This window comes from Gallus gallus, chromosome 2 (genome assembly GCF_016699485.2).
Source record: "Gallus gallus isolate bGalGal1 chromosome 2, bGalGal1.mat.broiler.GRCg7b, whole genome shotgun sequence".
NCBI lineage: Eukaryota > Metazoa > Chordata > Aves > Galliformes > Phasianidae > Gallus > Gallus gallus.
In genome coordinates this window covers 144142673-144159171 of record NC_052533.1, presented here as the reverse complement: position 1 = coordinate 144159171, position 16499 = coordinate 144142673, and the positions used below count along the sequence as shown (strand labels likewise).

Sequence of the window (16499 nt, the reverse complement as noted above, 5' to 3'; positions counted from 1 at the left end):
GTTAAGGTTTCTTTGCTAGCTTATCATTGATGAAAGTGTATGCATTTCTCCTCATTTTCTGTGAACGCGATGCTGCAGAGAGCTTTAGGAAATAGCACTGTTAGCCAAAATCAAAGCGTAGCACTGAGAAGGATAAAACAACTGTTAGGATATCAAGGCTGTCAGACAAATACCTTGGCAGTGAACGTTTGCTGATATATAGGAATCAGCCGAAAGGGAGAAAAAAAAGCCCCAGAACATCACTAAGATAAATTCAGTGTTTGCTTTTGACTACAAGAGGTTAAAAGTCCAACAGGCATGTGATTAAAAAGTGATGGACACAAAGCTCTCTAATACCTTCACGGCTGGCATGTAGTGTATGAGATTAAATTTCAGCAGTGAGGAGCAGGTATAAAAAAATGTAACTGTCCCTGTTCTGATCTCTGGTTGCTGGAGCTATCCTCCAACAGCTGAAAAAAGCCAGATTGGTTATGATATATTGATAGTTTAGGGAATGTAATTTGTCTGTGATCTTTGTTTTTTGTTTCATCCAAGTGAGTCACAGTGGAGATTACACTCAGTTTGCTTTAGTTATGAAATACTGAGGTACCTTGCGATACCCTGATGCGGTAAACTGGCTTACAGTTTAGAGGACAATATGAATATTGGTACCAGAATTCTGTGAAGCCATCATGGCTGTTTTTACCCTCTCTAAAGTTCCTTTTTCTTTTGCACTAAGTCAGACTAGTTTGGAAGTTCAACTTGTAATTCCTGGACATTTTTTTCCTTTGGTAATTGCATATCTTCCTGAATTAATGAACATTCTTTGGCTGTATTCAAGAAGTTTATCTGTGTGTTGGGCAGTTAATGAGAATGTGCAGAAATCAAATTACTCCTATATTTTTATTAGCTCCTAATGATTTAAATCAAGTCTCTAAGTTTAGCATATGTTTAAGCACTGTTTTAAATACAAGTGCTTTCTTCAATTTATTAATTTCAAATTTGACTTTCTAGAGTATGGTCATGTCTGAACACCCCTGAATTTTTGGCTGACAGCGCTCTCCTAAATTAAGGAGGAACTTTTATCTCTGCTGTGCAGCTGAGAAGCAAGGGAAGAGGATTCATGGTGTGCCTCAAGGTGTGCAAGAGTACTGTGGCAGAGCAGGGAATGAAGCCTTGCTCTCCCACGTCCTTGACTACAGCTAAGTCATTAAATCTTGAAACTGAGAGCTGCCTTCGTGATACATTTCTTTTCCTGCAGCTGCTCAGTCCCACTTGGACCAAGGAGTGAACACTGATTTTAGGTGTGAGCATTTATGCCTCTGCTCTGAGTGATTAAGGGCAAACTGGAAGTCTATGGCAAGTGAACAATTGCAGCCAGCACTTGAAACCACCGTTTGTGTCTGTGCTGGAAGGAACTGAGCTATGGCTGGCTGGCACTGCTTTTTCCTAAGCTTTATAATGCCCATTGAACTCGATGTCTGAGTTCCCCAGGCTAACATCTGTTAGCCCAACATAAGGCTGAACTGTCCTTTTTCTCCAATTATAGAACTTGGCTCTGGTGGCTTTTGTATTATAAATCATCATCTTCAACTAATTCTTTTCCCCGTGGACAAGGTTGAGATACTGAATGACTACCTTTCTGTAACATAATCTAATCACGCAATGATTTTCAGACTCTTAGGTACAAAACGAGAGAAAAGCCTCCTTAGACTTCCTGCTTAGTAAGATTTACAGTGTTTTCTATTAACCACAGACATAGGTTCATTCCTTGCTCAGAATACATTCACTTCACAGTCAAGCTTCCTATATGAACTATATGAACAATTGATTCTTTTTGCAGTTCCTATCTTTTAATTGGCACCAGTTTGTTTTGTTTAGGTGAAGACTTCTTAAAAAAGGCATGCAAGGTCCCTCGGTCTCTTGTTTCAGATGAACATTTTTTGCACCTTTCAGGATAGAATATTGAAACTAAGCCTTGAAGGCAACCTAATATTTAATATTCAACTTCTGTGTCATGCAGATATTCCTACAAGAAAAAATGGGATGTGTATAACCTTAATTTTCAACAATGTAATAAAAATGGCATAAATTTCTGATACATATTTTAACATTGCAATTTTGACATATAAAAAGCATTTCTTTTAGACCAGATTCTAATTGTTAATAGTGCTAATCAGCACACACGTACTCTACTTTTCATCATCTAGGTGATAATGCTCTTCAGCATAAAGCCCGTGATTTGTTTACTTTCATTTTTTGTGTTACCTGCATTTTAAATGAGGGTTTTATATTTTGCTTCAGTTTATCTAACATTCCACTGCCTTAACTGCATTGACTTCAACAGAGTTAACCATAATCTTCATTTACGTAGGAGGTAAATTGTGCACATTTAGCTAATTCTCTAGGTGTTTGGGCTGGAAATGAAGCGTAATAGATCTTAGTCACTGTTATGTTTTCATGCAAACTGTTAAAACAACACTTTATTTGCAGATTTTCCCAAACCAGTGGAAAATAAAGAAGTTTTAAAACATGCTTTTAGCTCAAGAGATGCAAATCTAAAATGTGCTGATTTCACAGTGTGAGAAAAGAAGGAACTTGATAGGATCAGGGAGAACCCCAAAATATCAATGGCCAGCAAACATTTCCAGCTGTGACTCCTTACTAGATATTTTCTTAATGCAGCCTTTTGTACTTCTACTTTTGTTTTCCATTTGAAGCTTATGTCAGGTAAGCATGGTGCCTGAAAGGGTAGTGAGGAAGCAGCAGAGTAAACAGAGAAGATAAACCAGAACACTTTGTCATTCTCTTATTTTGATAGCAAACATAAACTGAACACATAAGTAGTGCAGAAGGTTTAGACAGAGGAATGTAAACACAAACTGATGGTGGACCAGCTGGGAGCTGACGCTTAGTGCGCAGACCAGCACAGGGCAAGTCGTGCTGAGTTTCCCTCTCTGGGCTTCCTGTTAAGAAGGAAGCTAACAAGACCATCTTCAGAAAAACAGAAGAATCCTTATATGTGCTATTGATAATCCTCAGGGGGGACTGTAACCATCCCAATAACTGCTGGCGGGACAACAGAGAAAGGCACAAGAGATTCAGGAGGCTTCTGGAGGGCTGTAATATCAGCTTCAAGACACAGGTGATCAAGCTGCTGATGGGAGTGCATAATCTCCTTGGATCTGACCCTTTAAGCAAGGAAGTAAAGGTCAAGGGTGTTAAAGCTGGGGGTGAGCTTGGCTGCAGAGACCATGAGATGATGGAGTTCAGGATCCTGAGGCGGTGGGAAGAATAATAGGAATACTATGCTGATTTTTTTTTTTTTTTTGACAGTTTCTAATAATATTTTCATAGACAAACTCATAAAGTACAGGTTGGAAAAATGGAAAGCGGGGTAGACAGGAAACTGGCAGAAATGCTAGGTGTAGGTTGTGATCAATGGCACAAAGCCTGTCTGGAGACCAGTCACATGGGGCTCGCTCCAGTGCTTGAATTTATGGCCAGGACTCGTTTACCTCATCAGTAGTGGTCTGGACAATGAGATGATAGGATTGATCATCTGAGATCTCTACTAACCTCAGTGGTTTTCTGAATCCAGAACCTAGCAGCATCTAATTGACACAACAAAGTTTCAGCAAGTGTAATGGTCTGGGGGAAGGACTTGTATGCTATGCAGTTCACCCCTGCTCACTGCTGAGTTGTTTATAGGAGTTCTTCAAAGTTGCATGGGGAACTGTAACTCCACACAGTATGATTACATTGGAAAAAAGAAAATGAAGGAAATAGCTTTCAGGGAAATCTCTTGGTTTGCAGACCAGCCTGCTGGGACATCCACTGGATGTAGTTATTTAAAATGATAAAAAACAATATAAGAAGCACGGCATAGTCATGGTGTGAGAGGATGTAATTTAGGTTTCACTCAGCTGTGGCAGCGGCAGCGCTTTCAGGCCCATGTTCTGCTCTCAAGAGGCACAAACTCTTTTTCCACTTTTGCCTCCTGTGCTAACTGTGGGTGAACATACAGCTTTTTCCTTCTGAAAGAAGGCAACTCTATTCTGTGGTGCAAGTTCAAAGTAGATACATCTATCTCCGCTTCCACATCAGCTCTGTCTTCAGACTGCCCTCCTTGGCTTTCTTTAACTCCCATTTGTTTTTCGATGCTGCTTTGCAGGTAATGAATATTTTCATATTCTCCTATTTGTTCTGAAGAAGCCTGCATGAGGTGTTTGCCATTCCGTTCTCATGCTGTCTTATATTAGCACACATCCATCGTTCCCTGTTTACCAGCTTTTGTCTCTGCTGTACAGGCATTGTTGAATTGAAATAGCCTTTTGGGGAAACTAGTCTGCCAAATGAGTAAATATGTGAGATGGTGAGCAGTGAATCAGTTTTATGAAAACCTCTAAGTCTGAGAAAATGGAAAAATTCTTAGTTCTTACAGACATCTGGTTGGATCTCTCCCGTCTTTTATATTAAATACAAGCAAATATGTATATATTTAATGTCTCCTTATAAAGCCATACGTTTAAGCAAAAGTCTTTGAGAAATAATCTCCTTTTCTGTAGACAACTCTTTGTTAACGGCTATTTTGACCCAGTAAAATTAGATCCCTGCCAGGGACTTCTTGCTTTTCCAAACAACTCAGTTGTCATCTATTTTATATCTATGATATCTAGAAAAGCCATAATTTCTGTTCTTGTTTTATGCTTAATGTTTTGTCTTTGTCTTCTCTGTCTCACATGGACATCTTTATGAGTACATGTTACCCAAATTCCTGTCCTCCTCTGCTGTTTATCTTTGAAAGGTGGCTGAGGAAGAAGGGAAGTACCAAAGGCTGTGAGGAATCGAATCCACTCCTGTCATTGAATCCACTCTTGTCATGGACAGCTTGCGTCACTTTGCTGTTGTTGGAGTTACATACACACTCAGCTTTTCTATCCTTCGTTTCTCACCCTCCCAGGCTTTCCAGATTCACCCTTCTCATGTGCTGGGTGCTCCCTTTTATCACGCTCCCTCATTGTGACAACAGACTTTCTTTTATCCCTTGCTAAGCCCTAGCTCGCCACAGGCTTTCCCTTCTCTCCCAGTAATCACTGCAAGTAGTATCTTTGAGTCCATAGGATTTATAAACATCTTCAGTGAAAAGATGCCATTCAGTCTGATTTCCCAAGTGCGCTGGAAACTTATCTGTCAATCCTCCCTAATATATTGTGCCCAACAACTTGTTTTCAATTACGGCAAGGCACCAGTTGTTAGATGGAGAGCTCAAACAGAAGCATTCCCCTTTCCTGCCCCATCTATGGCAAAGCTTTATTCACCCTCCTGGCTTTTTTTCTAATTTGAACTTCTCCTGCTCCAGCCTCCAGTCATTACTTTTAGCAGTGTGTTTCTCCACAAAATTAAAGACTCCTCTATTGCTCTTCATTTTCTCTCCATAGAGGTACTTATACGCTAGTCAAGTCATTTTCCAATCTTTTGATAAGCTAAACAGATAAAGCTTTTTAAGTCTGTCTCTGAAAAATATTTTCTCCACCCCTCATTTATTTATTTAACTTTTCTTGACATCCGTGCCATTCTGTGTTACCTCTTAGAAATGGACACCGGTGCTGCACAGAGGTTGTAGGGTTAATCTTTCCAATAGCACGTACAAAAGTAAATTTCTTGCTTCTTCTCTTCGCCTGTGTATGTGGCAGCAATTTTTTTAATACAATGTGGCATTAAAATTAAAAGTTATTTGTTTCTTTTGACTGTTATCATGCATGAACATGTAAAGGCCCTTTCAGGGTTGAGCTAAAGCTTTATGTGGTCCAGGGTCCTGTTTTTCTTTGAGAACACTCAGAGGTACATCCTGGAGGAAGGAGGCTGAGAGACCTTATTGCTCTCTTCCAATATCTGAAAGGTGCTTACAGTGAGAGCGGGGTTGGTCTCTTCTCACTGGTGACAAGTGACAGGACAAGGGGAAATGGCCTTAAGTTGCACCAGGGTAAGTTTAGGTTGGATATCAGGAAACACTTCTTTGCAGAAAGGGTTATTAAGCACTGGAATAGGCTCCCCAGGGAGGTGGTTGAGTCACCGTCCCTGAATGTGTTTAAAAACCATTTGGATGTGGTGCTCAGGGACATGATTTAGCGGAGGGTTGTTCACCAGTTCACCTCCCCCATGTCATTCCTGAATTCATAGATCTCTTTCTTAGCCATCCTACATGAGCTTCTAAAATACTGATTTTCATGGCAGGTCTTCCATGTTCTAAGAGTAGCCTTTGGTACTTGAAAAAATACAGATGCATTCATTTGTGTTTGTATGAAAGCAAGTGCTTTTTGAAAGAACCCAGCTCTCTGAGTGATGTGTATTGTCCTTAACAGTTCCCTGACCCTCTTTATTTAGAGTTATGTCAGTGTTTGCTAAGAAGAAAAAGGGCTGTAGTGTCATTTCTATAACATTCTATTTCTGTAATATTCTTTTTGTGAAACTCTTTTTAAATTGCTGACATCTGATCTTTTTTATAGTGTTTCTCTCAGATAGGTTAACAGTAACCACAGCTCAGTAGAAGTAATGTCAGCTAATGAATCCCAGTTTGCAGTCTTAGGTACTTGCACAGAGCTAGCCAAGCAACAGTGATTAATTTATGATCTTTTTGCAATGAGTTTACTTACAGATCTCTTATTGTAAAGGTTTGTTATACATAATACTTATTTAAAAACTATTAATTCTCTTTCGTAGTCACTAATTAGGAAGTCTTTAGTGCAACTTGGATTTGGGTGAATTAAACCTATTGATATGCTATATGTTTTTCTTTCACATTCTTAAAATGCAACCTTATCTACATGGAATATCAAGGATTTGCTTTTACATAGTAAGAGCAGCTAGTTGGTGGCACAAATCATTGCAAATACTGACTTATACAGAGAGGATCAGATACCAATTTATTGTTGGAAAGAGAAGGGAAAAGCCAGTTTTGTCTCTTCTTGCCTGCATCATGCACTGGCACAAAGACAACCTCCCGAATGAGTAGACTGTTCCATATGCTTACTCTTCTAAGCCAACAGCATTGCATAAATGGTTGGGTGTTTGGTGGGTTGTTTTTTTTTTCAACATTATGCTGATGATACTTTGAAAGAAAGCAACCCTAAAAAGAGTCTTTCAGTGAAAATCAGGTTACTTCAATTCTATATTCTGCTAAAACAAACAAACAAAAAAAATGATACATCTAGGAACATAAGGAAATAATGGGTAACTGCTTCGTACTGGTCTCTTAGAAGGTGTTCAGACCATAACATAGAAGGCAACTTCCCAAGGAATTAGATAGAAATATTAGAAGAAAGATTTGAAGAGAAGCAGGTTTTTGCAGTCTCGAAGAGGCAATTTCCTGACCTGGTAATGACAGCAATTTCTGTGGAAAAATAACAATAAAAGTCATTAAAAATAGTTGAGATAGATATCTTTTTAGATACTCACAGAAGCTAGCCACACGTAATGGTAGTCATCTTTTCCTAGCTGTTTCATTCTGAAAATTACAATCTTACTTGTAATTCTGGGGATTGAAAATTTAAAAATAGTCCAATTAATAACCATGTAAGATGTGTATCTCTTCTCAACCACTTAGCCCATTCAGAAGACATCTGGTTAACTTAGTGCTCTTGGGGCAACTTCAGGATTTAGGTTATCCAGAAGCAGTGAGAATGTGCTTGAAATGACTGTTGACTTCAATACATGTGAGAACAGGGATATTACTAATGCATAATGAAGGGTCAGTGCTGTGTTCATCTCTTATTATGATCTTGATATAAATAGTATTATATGCCTCTAATGGAAACCTGTACGAAAATCTGGAAGAAACATATGTAGAAACTTAGAACAGTCCGTGCAGTGTGCTCAGAATGCATCTAGAACCTGCCATAGCTCACTGTCAGAGAGATGAGATACCAGGTATTTGTGGCTGATATTTAGGAGAGAAAAAGGTCTGGCAGTACTAGTGAGGATGGCAAAATGTATGCTTGACCTGTAGAGCTTGTTGAACTGTAGAACCACAAAATTTGGTGTTTCAGCAATCATGCTCAGATCTGTATTACTTGAAAACCTCACAGAGCCATGTATCTAAAGACTGCCTACTTTATAAAACATCATTTAACCATGAGCTATATCTGCATAAACGTATGTATCTGCCCTGCCTGTTGTCTTTTTCAATAGTGTGACTTACTATAAGAAACGTTCAGATGGATTGTGGGACTCAATACCATCACTCTATCAAGTTCTGACTTTTGCTATGATTTTGACATTGCAATTTCATTTCTTTGCACTACAGAATAACACCTTTTAAAAACGATTTGAATTGTTGGAAAAAACAATCAGTCTGTTGATCCAAAATCATAAGCCAGATTGAGAATGAGAATTGACTTGTGTGAGTGATACTCCACAGCAAAAATAGAAGATGTGAGAATTAAATTCATAGTTAACTATTCACTGTATAAAATGTTTTCTGCATAGAGCCACAGGAAGAACATTTAAAGTTCCTTGGTGCAACTGAATGCGTGTCGGTATAGTAACAGGCTCAGATGTGTTCTCCCACCTTTCTCTTAGGTCCGCAAACTTCTGTTTTACTGGGGAAAGAGAAGTAGAATGCTTGGTGTCTAAGCTGTGTCTAAATTTCTATAATTTAGGGCTGAAAATAAATGATGAATTATTCTTTCTCCATGCTTTCCTCTCCTTTCACATACATATACATTCATACTTTCAGAAATAGCATACTCTTTATGCGAAAGCTCCCTGCTTTTGAAATAACAGCAGTATATATTTTAAAATATTCCATATGCATTTCATAAGCCACAGAGAATTTGATTAACTCATGCTCCTAAATTCAGCTTTTAATTATTTATTTGGACGTGTTGGGTGGGCTACCACAATTCGTTTTGACATATTAAATAAATTGTTTTTTTATGGTAATTGATAGTTCATGCCATGCTGCTTGGAATAGGCTTCAGTATTTTGTTGTTGTCTTGGAGCTAACTGTAATTTTGAATTTTGTAAAACACTTTAGGACACTGTAAGAAAAAAATAATCACATTACAAGTGAGAAGTGTTGAGTAAATTTCTTTTCAGAAAAAAATGCATTCGTTATAAATTTAGCCCTTAATTGGTAGCATTACGAAGTGCTGAGATGGAAAACAAACAGGAGGAAACCTAATAATCCGTCACGTCAGGAGCCTGCACCTGCAGCTCGGTCGTGGTCTGCTTGCCAGTTTGGGTACAGGCTGTTGAAGATATGGAGGCTTTTAGTAGTAAGACAAAATAATCTTCAGATACCATGTGCCTGTGGTGGAAGGGTGTCCAGCTGAGGAAACAACAGGTAGGCAATGACCTTTCTGTTCTTATTTGCTTTTATAGTCTCAGCCAACGGGTTTCCCTGTGCTGTCGCTTCCAAGGCAGCAGGGTAAGTCATTGGTTCTCCAGGACTGATAAGTGCCAGGCTGCCCAGTCTGTGTGGACAAATGGCTTCGGCATGTTAGCCAGCCTATTATTTGATTTCAGCTCTAGGCAAGTAATTCAGGCTTCTCACATCAACTGGATGTGAGAAGAAGCCCCCAGATCTGTGTGCGGATAGGATTGGGCTGTGCAGGTATATAGACCTGTCTCTGTAATCTTTTCTGAGTGACTGGAAGATGTCCAGGCTAAAACACTCCTTCTCTCCTCATTGCAAGGTTTCTGAAAGAAGAATGGAGTAGCAGGATTTGGTTTTACGTAATGTCTGCCCATCCAGGATCTCATTTGGCATTTCTTCTTCTGCCTTTCGTATCTTTTTGTCTAGGTAGCTTGTACCTTGAAAAATTTACAAGCATGACAAAAAGGCACTTGGAGATCTTTACTTGACTGCAGGCTTTCATACCTTCAGAGGGGTAAGATACTGTTGATATGTCATAGTTGACATGTTTCTCAAGGAGCTTCAGAACTCTGATTCTTCCTGTTCTCCCACGGATACATCATCTTCAGAGATTCCTTTCTGTTTAGGCATGAGGTCACAGCTCATAGCTCATTGTCTTTTGTGTTGAACCCTTCCAGTAACAAATTCCTTCTGTCCCTTTCATTCCATGTTTGTGTCCAAGGTTCAGACATATGATCCTGAGTTAAGTCACTGGTTTGTAGAGCAGTTTTGTCTTCTGAAGTTCTCCAGGGGGCTGCTGGTTGCCCTCTTGTGGACATGGCTTGGGCAACTGGCTGAAAGCTTCTATAATGAAAAGCACTGAACAATCATAAATCACAGAGAACTGATTGTGTTTCTCCTAATGCAACAGCTCTTCTCTGTTTATAGAAAGATGCCTTTTAAAGGCAGCTGTTGGAGAAATGATTCACAGTGTCGCATGTCTGGGTATTTGGTGGGTGCATATTTCCAAATGAAGAACTTTGGGCAAACCGATTTGCATCTCAGTGTGCTCTGAGACCAGTGCTTTGTTACCATCCTTGAGTATGGTGAGCTGCACTAGGGCAGCATTTTTAGCCCTGTCTTCTTTTCCCTACCAATCAGAATTTTGTTTCATTTTGCAAATGTGTAATAATTTGTGAAACTAAAGCCATTGCCCTTGCTGCATTTAAATCTTTAATGCAGTATTTTGAGAGGCTGAGATCAGAAGCAGACTTTTCTTCCCTTATATCACTATATTTATACTGTGATGCCTTCTGTTAAATTTCTGTCTTCATCAGAACCTTCAAGAAGCAATAGTCACAAGTGTATCTTCTAATGAGCAGACAGATTTTGGGGTGGTGGTGTGTGCATGAGTGGTGGGAACTATATAATTGAGAAATGCAATAGAGGAACTATATAAATTTTTCTAAGAGGAGAAGTGAACCTTTTGACTTAGCAGTATGCCTACAGTTTTCTTTCTTCATTGTCCTGTAACAGGTGAGAAGTTTTGGAGAAGGAGATATGGTAATGTGAGTGATGTTACGAACCAAGATAGACTTTGCTGCTTGCTCTGCTCTTCCATAGGGATAAAGTGTGACCTGAAAAGATGCCTCTTACTGTAAATCCCTTCTGTGCTAATGGCTTGTGATGATATTTCTGTAAACCATTGCTCATTCAGTAGAGGGAACAAGAAGAATCCTGCCTTCTTTTCCCTTCAGATGTTCCCAGTCAATTATTTTGACCTCTTACATTGACTTATTTCTTTTCCTCTCTTCCCTTTGCATGCTGAACTGCCCTTTTCAAAGGAATGAACCTTTTGTGAGATAAACTTGTGAACTGACTCTGACAGACCGTTGTTGTCTAATACTGGAGAAGATAAGTCTTTTTAGCCTTTATCTTTAGCCCCTGTGGGCATCTGTATGAATTCAGACAGTTGTGCTCAATGTCATGAATGGCTGAATTTTAATAGAAGTTTGAATTAAATCTTAATAAAACTTGAATAGCTGCAAATAAAGGCAATTACATACACAGGTCAGGAAGCCAAAGTCAGCTTTTCATTCATACAGGTGGTGAGCTAGCTTCTGCCTAGCCCTCAGTGAGTATGTTTCCTTCCTAAATCATAGAAATATAAAATGGTTTGGGTTGGAAGGGACCTTTAAGATTGTCTAGTTCCAACCCCCCCGCTATAGGCGGGGACACCTCCGTCTAAGTTGCTCACAGCCCCATCCAGCCTGGCCCTGAATGGAATCAGTTGCATAAATACTTATTTCTCCTTCTGAATACTCTCTTATCTATGTGATACAACATTGTTAAAATACGTAGTGGTAGAGGATCTAACTGATAAACACCTACCTGGCATAAGAGGACTTTGATAAGCCAGTGCCAGTTGTTTTTGTTTACTCAGTCTCCTGTGCTAGCACTAATTTAAACAAATATATCTAGTGTTATTATTATTGTAGAGCACTCAATCTGACTGCAGTAGGCGCAGCTCACATGTAGCAGAGAGCTTATCATCTGAATACCAGAAAGAGACTCCGGTTGGTTAAAATAAAGAGGGTAGGGGAGGTGACAAAGATGAGCATAATGTGCTCTTTCTGCAGTGTGCTCATGGCCTGGCATGGGCATTTGGGTGAGAAATCTCTGAGACTACTGCTGTGAATGGAGACAGCTGTCACTGTAAAGGTTTGTGAGACTGTTTAATTTTAATTCAAAGAGGAACTGAAATATGAATGAATTGCTTAAAAAGCTGATATAATCTGTCTCCAGTGTCTCATATCTATTATCTTTCCTCTTTTCAATAATCACTGGGGAATAGATTTCCCAGTGGGCTAATTAAAATCCTCCTGTGTCATCCCTGTCTCAGCAAACTGCTTGCTCTCTGTGTGATGATCTGATGCTGTTACTGGGAGGATGAGTTTGGATTCTGTGAACTATATGGGATAAACATTAGCTTCTTTAATGTTGGTCTGGTTTTGCCAGAATGTGACTTAGCACTATGTGTATTGGTTGGCTTCAGGAGTGTGTCCAAGAGGAAAGCAACAGAAAATTGATAGCAGCAAAATATAATCAAGTCAGAAAAAAACCCAAAAAACATATATATATATGTCATGTTTATGACTACCCAAAGAGAAAGACTCTAACTAAACCCCAGCATATTATTATTCCAGCTTTCTGCACATAACACCATTCATTTAATTGAGTATTGAAGCAAACCCAAGTAGAAAGAATGGTACATTCGTTTTCTTTATTAGATTATCAGGTTTATTTTTTTTTCTTTTAATAGTTGGTACTGTTTGGGGGTAGAGAAAGCAGAAGTTTCCACAGTAAATCGCAGAATCTTATTTTACACATTCAGTTATTTCCTCTGGTGTGTTGCATTTCCCTTAACGCACTTAAAGTAAGTTGGAGGTCACAAATAATAAAAGCAATAAAGAATTTTTCTTCCTTAAGGTACGCTGCAATTTTGAGCTGTCCTCTTTCTAGCAGACTATTGGTCATTTTGGGAGAGGAGAGGTCATTAGTATGTCAGTAATAGGTTTTTTAAAATTCTGGCTTCACTTTTCAGGCCTCATCACCTGGTGAGATGTGTTTGTGTAGCAGTCATGTTTTTATGCTGGGGAGAAATGCCAGAGCAAGAGTGATATTGTGAAAAATACTGCAGGCTCTGCTTGCATCTTTGACATTTATGTGATGAACAGATATTACGTGCAAGTGGCCATAAGAGAATCATTTGGGGTTGCTCAGGAGCATAACCAATTTTGTTCCTGAATGTCATTACACATTAAAATATATTGTATGGGAAGAAAGCCTGGTTTTCTGTAGGAATGCACTGTTGTTGTTTTGTTTGTTTGGATGGTTCTTTTTTGAGACTTAATCTCATGGATCACTTTTATGGTTTTCCATTTCTGTCTTTTCTCTTTAGTCTAAACAATAAGTCTTGTTATCCGCCGGCGGTTCGTCTTGCTTCCTTGGGGTACCCATGCTGGGGATTGCTTTTTACTGTCTTTTATCCTGCACTAAAAATGAAGATAAAACAAACTGTTCAGATGGGGATTTGAAGATACGATCTGTGAAGATGTACAACCTAAACAGGCAGTGAATAGTTTCTGATAGTCCTGCGGCACTGCAGGGGAAGTACATGTTCTTAGTGCTTAATTTCTACCTCAGAAGCAAAGTATGGCTTTTTTAACGTCATCATTGTTGCTTTCATTTTAAGCAAATCCAGGACTAGGAAAGAGTGCAGGTAAAGGAAATTTGTCAGTACAGGATTAGACCATAGATAGAACATGATCTGGGAATGCCTCATCCCTGGAGGCATTAAAGGCAAGGCTGGATGTGGCTCTGGGCAGCCTAGTCTAGTAGTTGGCAATCATGCCAACTGCTAGAGGTAGCTGGTAGTAGAAAAGGACTTTGAGGTCCTTTTCAACCCAGGCCATTCTGTGATGCTATGATCTAAACAGCAAAGGAATTGCTACAATCCATGTCCTGGGTTGTTTAACCTTCATGTCTGCTGAGGTAATACTGAGGGGATGTATGTGAGGAGTTTCTATGGCTGTTCACATAGAAATGCATGAAAATACCTTGGTATTTTCACACCGGGTCCTGAATTACATGACAGTGATGATAAGTTGAATATTTGAAGACTGAAGTCTGCATATTATCATTATTAATCTTCCAAGTTCCCAATTCCTCTCTGTCACTCTCCTGTATGTATGTTTATGCCTTAAATGAGGACTTAAAATTTCACCTTTTAAAATACTAATGGAAAGTCAGATGATAATCAAGATGCATATCTGAAAACTAGGACTGTCAGCCATTTAAATTGACACTGTGGGTGCTGGGTAATACTCCCATCAAAATGAAATGCAGAAGGAAAATCTGATGGAAGAGCACTTTGGTCACAGAGAGCAAACCTGAGCCATACGTTTTTCTAGAAACCTAAACTGTGTAACTCTTCAAAAACTGTTTGATTTATATTAGATCATTTCCTAATTCAAGCAAATATCTCTTTGTACTACTAGTACATTCTCCTAAGTGCTAAAAATCCTGCTTTAGCTTAACAGTACCTCAGTGTTTTAAGTTCAGTATGTGTTCGAAATAAAGATAATTGAAAAAGGAAAATTTTATTAGATCTTATCAGTTTATTGTCAGATCACAGATTGAGAACCCTGAAGTCTGTAGTCTAATTTTGGACTTCTGACAGTTGTTCACAAAAATATATAAATGCAGAGAGCTATAACCTGAATACTGTAAATGGTTTTATTTTTAAAAGGGATTTAGTTTGGGGACAATGTTAACATAAAGATAGAATAGAAATAATAAATAGGCATTCCGTTGTTCGGTTTTTTTTTTTTTTTTTGGCTGAATCTTGATTTTACTGAATATGATGGGTTACTCAAGAAAGACCCTCACATCAGCAGTGTCATTTTTGTCATTGGAAAGATTGCACTGGTCAGTAGATGCAGTGTTGTAATCTGTATTATTGGAGACTTCTCATAAAGTTCTTAAGGAAAAAGTAAATACTTAAATACCACTTAGCATCACGATTCAAGCAATTACACTTCTGTTTTCCTTTTCTTTTCTTTTATTACCATAATTTTATGAGAGGAGTGATATGCCCAAATCTTCTGTCCAACATTTAAAAGAATACAAAATTTCCAAGTTGAGCTTGCTTTTTTAACATAATGAAATTAAATCCTCTGCTTGGGACTAGCATGTGGCCCTATGAACAGAAAGGTCATTAAGAACTCTACTTCTTATCTATCTGGAAGATGACTTTATTTTTGACTGTATTCGACTGATGACTATATTATGGGCCTAATAGCATTTTTCCCCACTAGCATTTGCTATACATCATTTAGTTTTATTTCATGTGGATTTAGGTTCTTCTGTATTTCAAACCCATGTTTATGCATTCATGTCAAAAATGCATCATGGCTTACGTAGAATTTTTATAAGAATAACAGTGTATTGCCTTATTTTGCTGCAATATGCTTAACCAATCAATTCAGCGTATACATGTAGACCTCACAACAGAGTGACATAACTCATTCATTCATTCAGAGTGGTGCAAACCCTAGTGTAACTCTTGTATAGGGTGGTATGCTTTTCATCGGAATCATTTATGTCACTGATTTTAATGTCTTTCAGTAAACAGTTCTCAGCTACATTCACAAAGAGTGGAATAGTAGATAACAAATAAAATTGGCAGCCTGCTGGATGAGGGAAAGGAGAGCAGTGATGTTGTCTTCCTGGACTCTACTAAGACCTTTGACACTGTCCCTCTAACAGTGTGGGCTAGATGAGCAGACAGTGAGGTCAATCAAAAAGTGGCTGAATGATTGGACCCAGAGAGTGGTGGTCAGTGGTGCTAAGTCTGGCTGGAGATCAGGAATGAATGGAGTACCTTCAGGGTTCAGTACTGGGTCCAGCCCTGTTTAATATCTATATTAATATTCTAGATGGTGGTGTGGAGTGTGCCTTCAGTAAATGTGCAGATGACTTGGGACTGGGAGGAGCATCTGACTCAGCAGAGTGCCATGCAGCAATCCAGGGGAATCTGGACAGTCTGGAGAGGAAGACTGACAGAAATCTCCTGAAGTTCAATAAGAAGAGCAGGGTGCTGCACATAGGAAGGATGAACACCGGCCACCAGGACATGCTGGTGGCAAATGCTGGAATGTGATTCAACAAGATGCCTTAGCCACAAAGAATGCTAACAGCATTCTTGGCTGCATTAGGCAAAGTATTGTCAACAAGTCGAGAGAGGTGATCCTTCCCCTCTACTCAGCTCTGGTGAGGCCACACCTGGGGTGCTGTGTCCTCAGCACAATAGAGACCTGTACTCACTCCTGCTTGAGCAGGAGTTGGATCAGATGGTCCCTTCTAACCTCAACCATTCTGTGATTCTGTGAGAATAATGTGAATTGAATAAGTTAGTAAGTGATTTTCTTCTGAGATTGCCACTGTATCTCTATGCTCAGTTGCATGGGGAGCTGTCATGGGCACTTACACCGCATGTGTGAGCACATCAGGAGAGGAAGAGAACCATTTTTTTAATGTCTGTTGCCTCATCTCAGCCATTTCTTTGGCAATTTGATGAGCGATATGAGTTTGTAGAGTC

The 16499-nt window shown here is 39.1% G+C and overlaps 1 protein-coding gene across 3 annotated transcripts in view; it reads left to right on the top strand.

The window, feature by feature from the left end:
• Nucleotides 1-16499, top strand: part of TRAPPC9 (trafficking protein particle complex 9) — a 474624-nt gene that overhangs the window by 390696 nt on the left and 67429 nt on the right. The gene's annotated exons all lie outside the window — the stretch shown is intronic.